The following is a 9,679-nucleotide window of genomic DNA, read 5'->3' as shown; positions in this document are numbered from 1 at the left end:
ATAATATACATATATATAAAAGATATAGTATACATATATATAAAAGATATAATATATATATATATAAGATATAATATACATATATAAATATAAGAAGTATAAAAATATAAAATACAAAAAAAAATGTAAAATAAATTACTAAAAATTTAGATAAAAAAATTAGCTGAAATGAAATTTTTTTTTACACATGCATGTAAAATTATTTTTTGCAAAAAATGTCTTAGCAAAAGAAAGCGATAGAAGAGGAGAAAAAGTGTGACCTTTATTCAACAAGAATCTTCTTGGGTTAAAGACCACACTTCGTATAAAACAACTTTTTTATGTTTATTTTTAGAAAAAAAGAAGCACAAAAAAAAAGACTTCAATTAATACTTTAAATGCATGTAAATGCTAAACTATAAAAAATTATGCTTCGTAGCAAAAAAATTTAATACTATTTTTAAATTTTTTGTTACTAAAAATCTAGTTACAAAAAGCACATGCAAACTAAAATTTCTAATAAATCTTATAATATATAAAATATAAATAAAAGATAAAGTTTCATCGTACAAATCTTTATCTATGCCTGTATCTTTTATTTATATAAAATATAAATAAAAGATACAGGCATTTCATCGTACAAAACTTTGAAAAACGATTCTCCTAATTTGTGTTTTTCATGATCCCATCGTGCAGCTTTTAGGTATAAATCCTGTAAAACATTTATAAAATATATTTATTTAACTTTAGGAAGTAAAAAATATCTAAAAAACACATTTATCAAATCTAGAATATATTTAAAAAAATTAGAGTAAATTTGTTTTGATTAGGTCACAGCATATCCAACATATGAAGTGAAAAATAATTATACGATTGTAATTTCAATTTTTTTCAGGTTTTTTACTTAAATCTGTAACTTTTATTATAAAAAACTGAAAACAAACGTGATCAATGGAATCTTCCGAGCAAAGTTTTGAGATACACCTAAACAACAAAGAGACTACTTCTTAAATAGGTTTTAACATCTTTAAAATAAAAATGTTTTTGTGTTATTCACAAACTCTTTTATTTTTAAATAGATATAGAAAAAGAACTGTTTAAATTAAGCAACTTTAACTTAGTTTGCAAAAAAAATTTAGAGAACTTTATTAACAGTTAAGTTTAAAAAAGATTTGAGAAAAAATAAATTAGAAGAAAGATTGATTTCATAGTCTCAACTTCAAAGTTGATTTAATATGTATTTTATTTATTAAATATTTTCCTCCAGGTAAATATATTTATATACTTACAAGTAGAAAATCACTTTTCAAAAATACTTTTTTTTTTTTTTTAAATATATTCTAAACAATTGAAATTATTTCTATCAGTATACAATATTGATTTATTAACATTGATTGAACCCCGTTGGTTATCACTGAGTTGTTGATTCAGTAAGTGACTGTATCAATAATTCAGTTAATTTTTTTTTGAGTTTAAACTGTTTTGATATTAAAATGAAACTCCCTATAACCAATCTGTAAGAAAAGACTGAGTGCCAATCTGTAAAAGACTGAGTGAAGTAAAACCAAATATCCAAAACACCTTAGGGATCCCATTATTAATCGAATCATTGAAGAAGTTTAATCTTTTTAATTGAAAACATATACTGTTATAAGTAATAATTATAAATGAAAGTTAAATACAAACAGCAAAAATGAAAAAAAAAACCTTTCAAGAAGATCTTCAATTTCACTCCCAAGAGGTTTAAGGGAAGGATAAGACTTGGTTGCCAATGCTGTTAATATTTTACCAACAAGCATACTGTTAAACATATCCTCAAACTCCGAAGATACAACAACTTGACCCTAAATAAAAAAGCAAGTTTATGAACATAATCAAATAATAATAAAAAATTAAAAGAATACACATAAAAATAAAATTATAACTTTTTTTCATTTTTTAAAAAAATAATTTTTATTTCTTTGAAAAATAAGTTCCATAAAAATGTATAAGTTATTTATTATTAATATATTATTTATATATATATAAATAAGTATTATTTTTTTAAATATTTAAATCTTTAGGTTTAATGTAAGTTTATTGATATATAAAGATAAGGTTATAAAAATAACTTATAAATAATACATTTTTATGGAAATGTTCTAAACAACAAAAAGGTCCAAACAAAGATTATGCTTATTAAAAACAACAGACAACAGCAAGCCCCTGATAGATGAGATTTTGTGCAACTTTGCATAAACAGTAGTTTTCAAAATAAGAGGAGTTGATGGGATGACTGAATAAGCGCAAATTTCATAAGTGCGAACTGACATTAGTGCAAATTGGCATAAGTGCAAAGCAGTTGCAAAAACTAGCACAAGTGCACCGAAAAAATTTCCAAACATTAGCATAAGTGTCATATGGCATAAGTTAACCTTCTCCATTTAGCTAGCACTTTCACGCTCAAGTGTTTTTGCGGTTGCCCACATGCCCGCAAAAACTTTGACAAGTGCATAAAAAAGCACTTTCCAAAAAACTAAAAGTGATTTTTTTTTAATTTTTACAAAACTTTTGTTTATTTGTTCATTTTTTATGAAATGTGACCTTTTTCATAAATTATTTTATCTAGAATTTACTCAAAGCATTTTTTTCTCTATTTTTATTTTAATTTAAATAGCAGAAAAAAATGAATTTTTTAAATCGCGCAGACTAAAATGACCATGTGCGCTGGCATTAAATTTTAAACGGTGAAGACTGATAAATGCAAAGCAGATGCAAAAACTGGCACAAGTGCCAATCGACACAAATGGCGTCTGGCATAAGTGCACAGAACAAATTTTGAAAACATTGGCATAAGTGCAAAATACTAATTTGCACTTATGCCAATATTTCCAATTTTTTTTGGTGCACTTATGCCAATTCGCAGTTATGCCAGTTCGCTCTTCTGCCAGTTTTTGCAATTGCTTCGCACTTATGACAGTTTGCACTTATACCAATGTTTGCAAATTTGTTTGGCACACTTATGCCAATGTTTGCAAATTTATTCTGCGCACTTATGCCAGTTTTTGCAACTGCTATAACTGACAAAAATATTTTATCTTTAAGAAATAAATCAACTCCCGGAGTTGATTTAATTCATAAAGATAAAATATTTTTGTCATTTACAGCTTCTAAAGCCAAATTAATTTAGCTTTCGATAAATTGGTGAGAAAAACTATATTTGCTTTAGGCATTGTTGTTTGCATATATTGTGAATATTGACCGAACATTGTTATTATTATTTACAATAAACAAATAGTGTTCCGCAAATGGTAAAAAGTCAAAGAATAAACTTACAATCTGAATGTTGAAATCTTTTTCTGAGTAAAAAAAAAAAGGTTACCTTGAACACTGCCATCATAAGCATATTCGCAACCGTTTATTTATGTTGATTTTTCAAACTTACTGTTCAAACAAGATAGTTACTAGTTAACTTTAAATTTTTTTATTTTTGATTCAACTCTTATTTTCTTATTAACTATCTACTCCAGCTTGAGGCAAATTAAAGAAAATTAAAAGTAATAAAATTAAAGTAAATTAGTGTAACAAAATTGCCTAATGTACCTAATGACACAAATGTTGTAATAATCAAACCTAAAAACCAAAATTTCACATTCAACTACGGTTTTAACACTTGATAAAAGAACCATTCTGAGAGTGTCTAAATAAATTGTGTTGTTGTTTGTACCAACTGGTTCTTTAATAAATTTTTTTATGCAGACAATGTAATTATTATGTCTAAGTAAATAAAAAAACAACAAAAAGCTGCAAGCAAACACTATTAAGCTGTACATAACACTATGTAGATTCTATGAGTCAAGAAAGTATGAATATGGGAAAGAGTTCCAAAGGGTTGAAGTGCAGGGAAAAAACCTAGGCAAAAAAAAGCTTTTAGAGAATGGAGGGCCAGATACATTAAAAGGATGAGACTTTGTTGAATGACGAGTCAAGCGAGAATAAATTTTTGTTGATGGAACAAGAAATTATAGTTCTTTAGAGAAACAATCATGATAGTATTTGTAGAAAAGAGAAAGATCTAACTACATCTACAATGCATTTTTGGACTTGTCTAGAAGAGAAAGAGTAATCATTAGAAGAGCCATATATGACAACAGTATTCTATATATGGACAAATAAGGGATTTGCAGAGAGAATGGAATCAGGAGTAAGAGAGTGGCAAGCACGTATAAAGTAGATAAGAAACAGAACAAGACCAAGGGTAGAACCTTGTGGTACCCCAGAAGTTACTGGAAATGAAGAAGAGTGTTAGCCTTTGAGGGCGACTTTAATAAAGTGATTAGAAAGAAAATAAATGGTAATCTAAAAAACCTTTTTAGATCATCATATAAAGCAAGTTTATGGAGAATACCAGCATGACAAGTTTTATCAAAAGTTTTAGATATGTCAAGATATAGCCTTTGCTTCTCCATATCCATCTAATGCAAGTAATTTAGGAGCAACCTTATTAACTGATTTACGAGTTGTTAATTTTATTGTTGTGGTTGCTACAACTTGGCAAATGTTATTAAGGAGTTGCAACATTTGAAAGGTTGAGATTGCTATTTTAAGACAAATACACTTAAATAAAAAAAGTTTTGTTTGCATGGCACAACATAAAACCTCATGGTCTTTTTAGCACCCAAATTCCAGATACTCCTTATTTTGGCAGTTTTTTTTTTTTTAAACTAATTCTCTTCAGAACAAGGCTGCAAGCAACCGCTAAAAACAAAGAACAATGTTAAAGACCAAATATGGGAGAAAGTTCAAAGGCATTGATAAGCAAGGAAAAAATTAGAAGTTTTTAGAACATGAAGGGATAGATACAGTAAAAGTATGCAACTTAGCTGAGTGATGTGTTAAACAAGAATGAGTTTTTGATGGATTGAACTGGAGATGATATTTCAGTTGAGCACTGATTATGATTATTTGCAGAAAATAGACAGAGATGCAACCTTATGACATTGGGAGAGTGGCTTAGGCTTGAAAAGTAAAGCAGATACAATAGCTAAAATAATACAAGCATCATTAAAGTATGACATTAGTATTCCATACATGGATAAATAAGAAACTTATAGAGATAGAGAATGGAAATGGAAAAAAGGAAAAGGTGAATACGATAGAGAGAAACAACCTTAGTAGATTTTAACTTAGCAATAGATTGTATATATAGTTTCCATCAGTTGTCAGTAGTGATCTATAATCTAAGAAGACTGAAGGAAGAGGACTCAGTGAGAGGGTTGCTATTCATCAATGTAGGAATGTTAAAAATATTGCAATAGTTATTAGCAGTAACTGAGTTTTGGTGAAGGTCTTTTGGTGAACTCACAAGCCACTGCAAGCACCAAGCTGTTACAGAAAATAAATCAGATTCAAAATAGACTACCTGTTCTAAATGATCAAAAAGTAAAGACATTTTGTCAAGACAAGAGTTTGGTTTTTTATTATTTTTTTTTTAACATCTTCGCTTCCAAGTGAAGATTTTTAAAAAAGGTTGAGTAATCAACAAATAGAACAACTTTAGATGTAAGAATGTTAGGAAGATCATTACTTGCAATTGAGTAATAATCTTTCTGAAGATCAGAACTTTGCGGTACCCTAAAAATTATTAGAAATGAAGAAGAGTGATGGCCTTTGAGGATAACTTTATTACTGCAGTTAGAAAAAAATAAGATTTAATAATTTCAATAACTTTCTTCTAAATAATTTAAAAAACACTTTATAAATTATTTAGAAGAAAGTGACAACGATATTTCCACTTTGTGTAAAAAGATTTCCTAAAAGAAATATAAAAATCCAATAAATTATGGACAATTTGACTAAAACATTGCAAATGCATGTTAAACAGAATCTTTTAATTTAGATAAATGGTGTGTATCCTTTATACACTAACATATTTCAAACCTAAGTTTGATGTAGTTTTAGCCGTATTTTATAAACAACTGAAAATGTTTTTTGAAAAGATTAAAATGTTAAAAGTTTTATATAATTTTTTTTAATTATAGTCTGGTCGCTACATCCCAGCCGGCACAAAGACGTCTATAAGACGTCTTACGGTAACTTAAGTAAGCGTCTGAAGTACGTCTTAAGACGTCTATTTGTTAACACCTTTGAGACGTCTTGTATAGACGTTTGTAAGACGTATTGCGACAGATGTCTGTAAACAGTCTAGTATTAGATGTCTCATAGACGTCTAATTGAAAACTCGCTTGAGCGTCTAAAGAACGTCTTTAGACGTCTATTTGTTAACACTTTTAAGACGTCTTGCCGAGACATCTATTCGACGTTCTCTCAGCATTTATAGTAATACATACCGAATCGACTAATAAAACAGACTTAAATTATATTTAAAATCATATTTTATATTTTTTTATGTTTAAGATAATTAATAAATAAAATGTAAAAGGAACTACATATCTACAATAAAAAATACAATATCAATATTATTTTTTTACGACTGTCATCTTTTTTGCTCGTGCAGGGGCATTTCTAAGGAGGCTCTGAACAACTTGATAAAATTCTTTTTCCGTCATCTTTAGGTACTTGAGCGTCACTACTTTGTATATTGTTTTGCAGGTCTTGGTTCGCCAAAGGATAACTCATTTTGGCTTGTTCATTTCACCCATTTCATGACAAAATCGGTAAAAAATCGTTTGATTATATTCTTGATCATATCTTTGTAATCAAGCCCTCCTGTAGGCTTTTATTGTACAATCTAAGAAGTAAAAGTCACATTAAACTAGAAGTAGCTAATTGTCCGAACACACACGCACATGTGTGTACCAACATTCAATAATATCGATATATCAATCTTACTTTTTCATCTAGGAATGAATCCAATTTCATATTTTCTTCAACAGGAAAAACTCTTCTTTTGATTTTATAAACTCTATGTCTAATAAAGATAATGGAGATTGTTAAGAAATTAAAGTTGTCATACATTTAACAACTTTTTTTTGAAATGCCAGAACTTGTTGTTGAAAACCTAAAAAAAAAAATAATTTAATATACTTTTTCTGTTTATTAAAAACTATAATATATAGTTCAAAAAATTTTGACACAATTTATACAATATTCTCAAATTATTTAGTATTAAAATTTGGATTTAAAAAAATCTAAACTTAACTTTATCAACTATACAATAAATAAATTATAACAGACAATAAATAAATTTAAACTCACAATAAATAAATTTATAGTAAAATAAAATAAATCACCTTTCTAACTTAATTGATAATTAAAAATTTAAATAACTGTATAATGCAAAGCATTTCATATACGATATGTTAAACTTGAATTTGAAATTTGAATAAATTCATCTGAAGTAAACAATTTTGCTAAAATGGAAAAATTTAAACAGTTTTAAAATCATTGCAGAAAATTATGAACATAAGTTCAGTTTTCAGAATTGTTATTGTGCAATGCCAGAGTGTAGTAATTTTTGGCTTCACCACTTTTTTACCTTTGCATAATACTGCTGCGTTATTTAATCATTTATACATGGTGGCCACCTACATTAAAAATTAAATTCTTTGATTTTTTCCAGAATCACAACTGAATTTATATTTGCTGACAAACAAAATAAAAATAATCGATAAAAACAAATTGTGAAAAAAAATTTAATAAGTTGAAAGTTTTCTTTGGTTTGTTCTGAAAATAATTTAAACTCCATAAATTTTCCCTGACCTAAAACAAATTACCTAACTTTTCCCTGATTTTTAACATTTTGACAACCCTGTGATACCACTACTATATAACGAATAACGCCACATGGGCATTTTACAAAACTTTTATTTAAAGTAATGAAATAATTACCATTTATGATAAAACTTTTTTGTTTCAAAACCTTTTTGATAACTGGTGGTTCCAATTGAATGGTGTTGAATCCTCACAATCATTGCAATCACTTATTAAATGTGTTTTTCGCTTTCAGTGTGAAGTATTATTATTTCCAAAGGGCTTTGAATTTGTATCATCATGAAACACCAATAAATCAATTCCAAGTTCTTAACACTTAATCTCATCACCATTCTTTTCTTTCTCTTTTATTCATTTATCCTGAGATGTATACTCACACTCAGTTTTATCAGCTACAAAATATTTTTAAACTATTAAACTAATACAAATATATTCATACATATGTTATGTTTGAATTAATAAGTAAATATTAAAATAGTAAATTTAAGTATTTGACCATGTGTCAACTTTATTTTTAAAGTTGGAAAAGGTAGCCTATTATCACTTGAAAGAATATTTTTACTCATTGCTTTTTTCCATGAAAATCCTTTTGGTGGCCAACGCAATACATCTGCTTCAATCAAACTATGAGGAATAACATCTTCAATTACTCTAGAGTGTTCTTTCCACACATAGACCACATTGAAATATTCAAAAATTTGATAAATAAGAAAACCTGTAAGAAATAGCAAATTTAAATTTCAATAAAAATATAAGAACTAATAAAAAATAAATTGAATTAAAAAAATATTATACTAAAAAAATGACCTATCAATTATATGTAAATACCTAACAATCATAAACAATTATATTCAGGGATGTATATTCTAGGGTTCCCCAGAATTTATATCCCTGAATATAATTTAATTTTCCTAGTTTGAAATAGACACTTTAAAACTGATATTTGATTCTATTATAATTTGAATCAGTTATAATAGAACCCAAAATGTTAATAATAATAATAAAAATAATAGTAATAATAACAATGATAACAAGAGGATGAATATCAATAAAAACAACAATTAAATTATTGATAAATTTATTACTATTTGTAAAATTGATTATTACAAAAAGCAAACAAAATATTAAAAATAATAAATCTCAAAAAAAAAAAAAGATTTATAATATTTTATATAATATATATATAACAATATATAAAAACAGAAAAGACAAATAAAACTTTTAAGTAAAAGTTTTCTCAACATATGAGTTATTTAAAAATCTTCATTTTATACAGTCAAAAATAAGGAAGTAAAAAAACAATACAAATTTTTTGTTATAAAGTAAATTAAAAAAATTCCATCAGTTCAAATAATTAAAGTAATTCCATCAGTTCAAATAATTGAAGTACTATTAGTATTTTAATACATCACACTCATTTACAATTTTGACACTAATCTATATAAAGGAAGACATAAAAAACATTATAATGTTGCAATAAAATACAATTAAAAGGTATATATATATATATATATATATATATATATATATATATATATATATATATATATATATATATATATATATATATATATATATATATTCTACAAATAGAATACTCAATGTTCTTAAAAAACAGAGCAATAATAAATTAAATTAAAGATAATTTATATATATATATATTTTAATTTTAATTAATAATTTAATTTATATATTTATATATATATATATATTTTTTAATTTTAATTAATAATTTAATTTATATATTTATATATATATATATATATATATATATATAATATATATATATATATATATATATACATATATAATATATGTATATATATATGTATATATACATATATGTATGCATATATGTATATATAAATATATATATATATATATATATATATATATATATATATATATATATATATATATATATATATATATATATTTATATCGTTTTATCTTCGAAAGATACATTAGGGATGTTCTGAAAGCAATA

General features: G+C 25.6%; 2 long non-coding RNA genes across 2 annotated transcripts; both read right to left on the bottom strand.

The window, feature by feature from the left end:
• Positions 1-416: 416 nt before the first annotated feature.
• On the bottom strand, positions 417-8,504 carry LOC136084174 (uncharacterized). The gene is made up of 3 exons (XR_010640375.1): positions 8,255-8,504; positions 1,687-1,823; positions 417-691 (listed from the first exon to the last, which is right to left on the bottom strand). It is a non-coding gene; the product is annotated as an uncharacterized LOC136084174 (long non-coding RNA).
• On the bottom strand, positions 6,395-6,995 carry LOC136084173 (uncharacterized). Its single transcript, XR_010640374.1, has 2 exons — positions 6,811-6,995; positions 6,395-6,709 (listed from the first exon to the last, which is right to left on the bottom strand). It is a non-coding gene; the product is annotated as an uncharacterized LOC136084173 (long non-coding RNA).
• Positions 8,505-9,679: the final 1,175 nt, after the last annotated feature.

This window comes from Hydra vulgaris, chromosome 08 (assembly GCF_038396675.1).
Source record: "Hydra vulgaris chromosome 08, alternate assembly HydraT2T_AEP".
NCBI classification, from domain to species: Eukaryota; Metazoa; Cnidaria; class Hydrozoa; order Anthoathecata; family Hydridae; genus Hydra; species Hydra vulgaris.
This window is presented reverse-complemented; position numbering and strand designations above follow the sequence as displayed.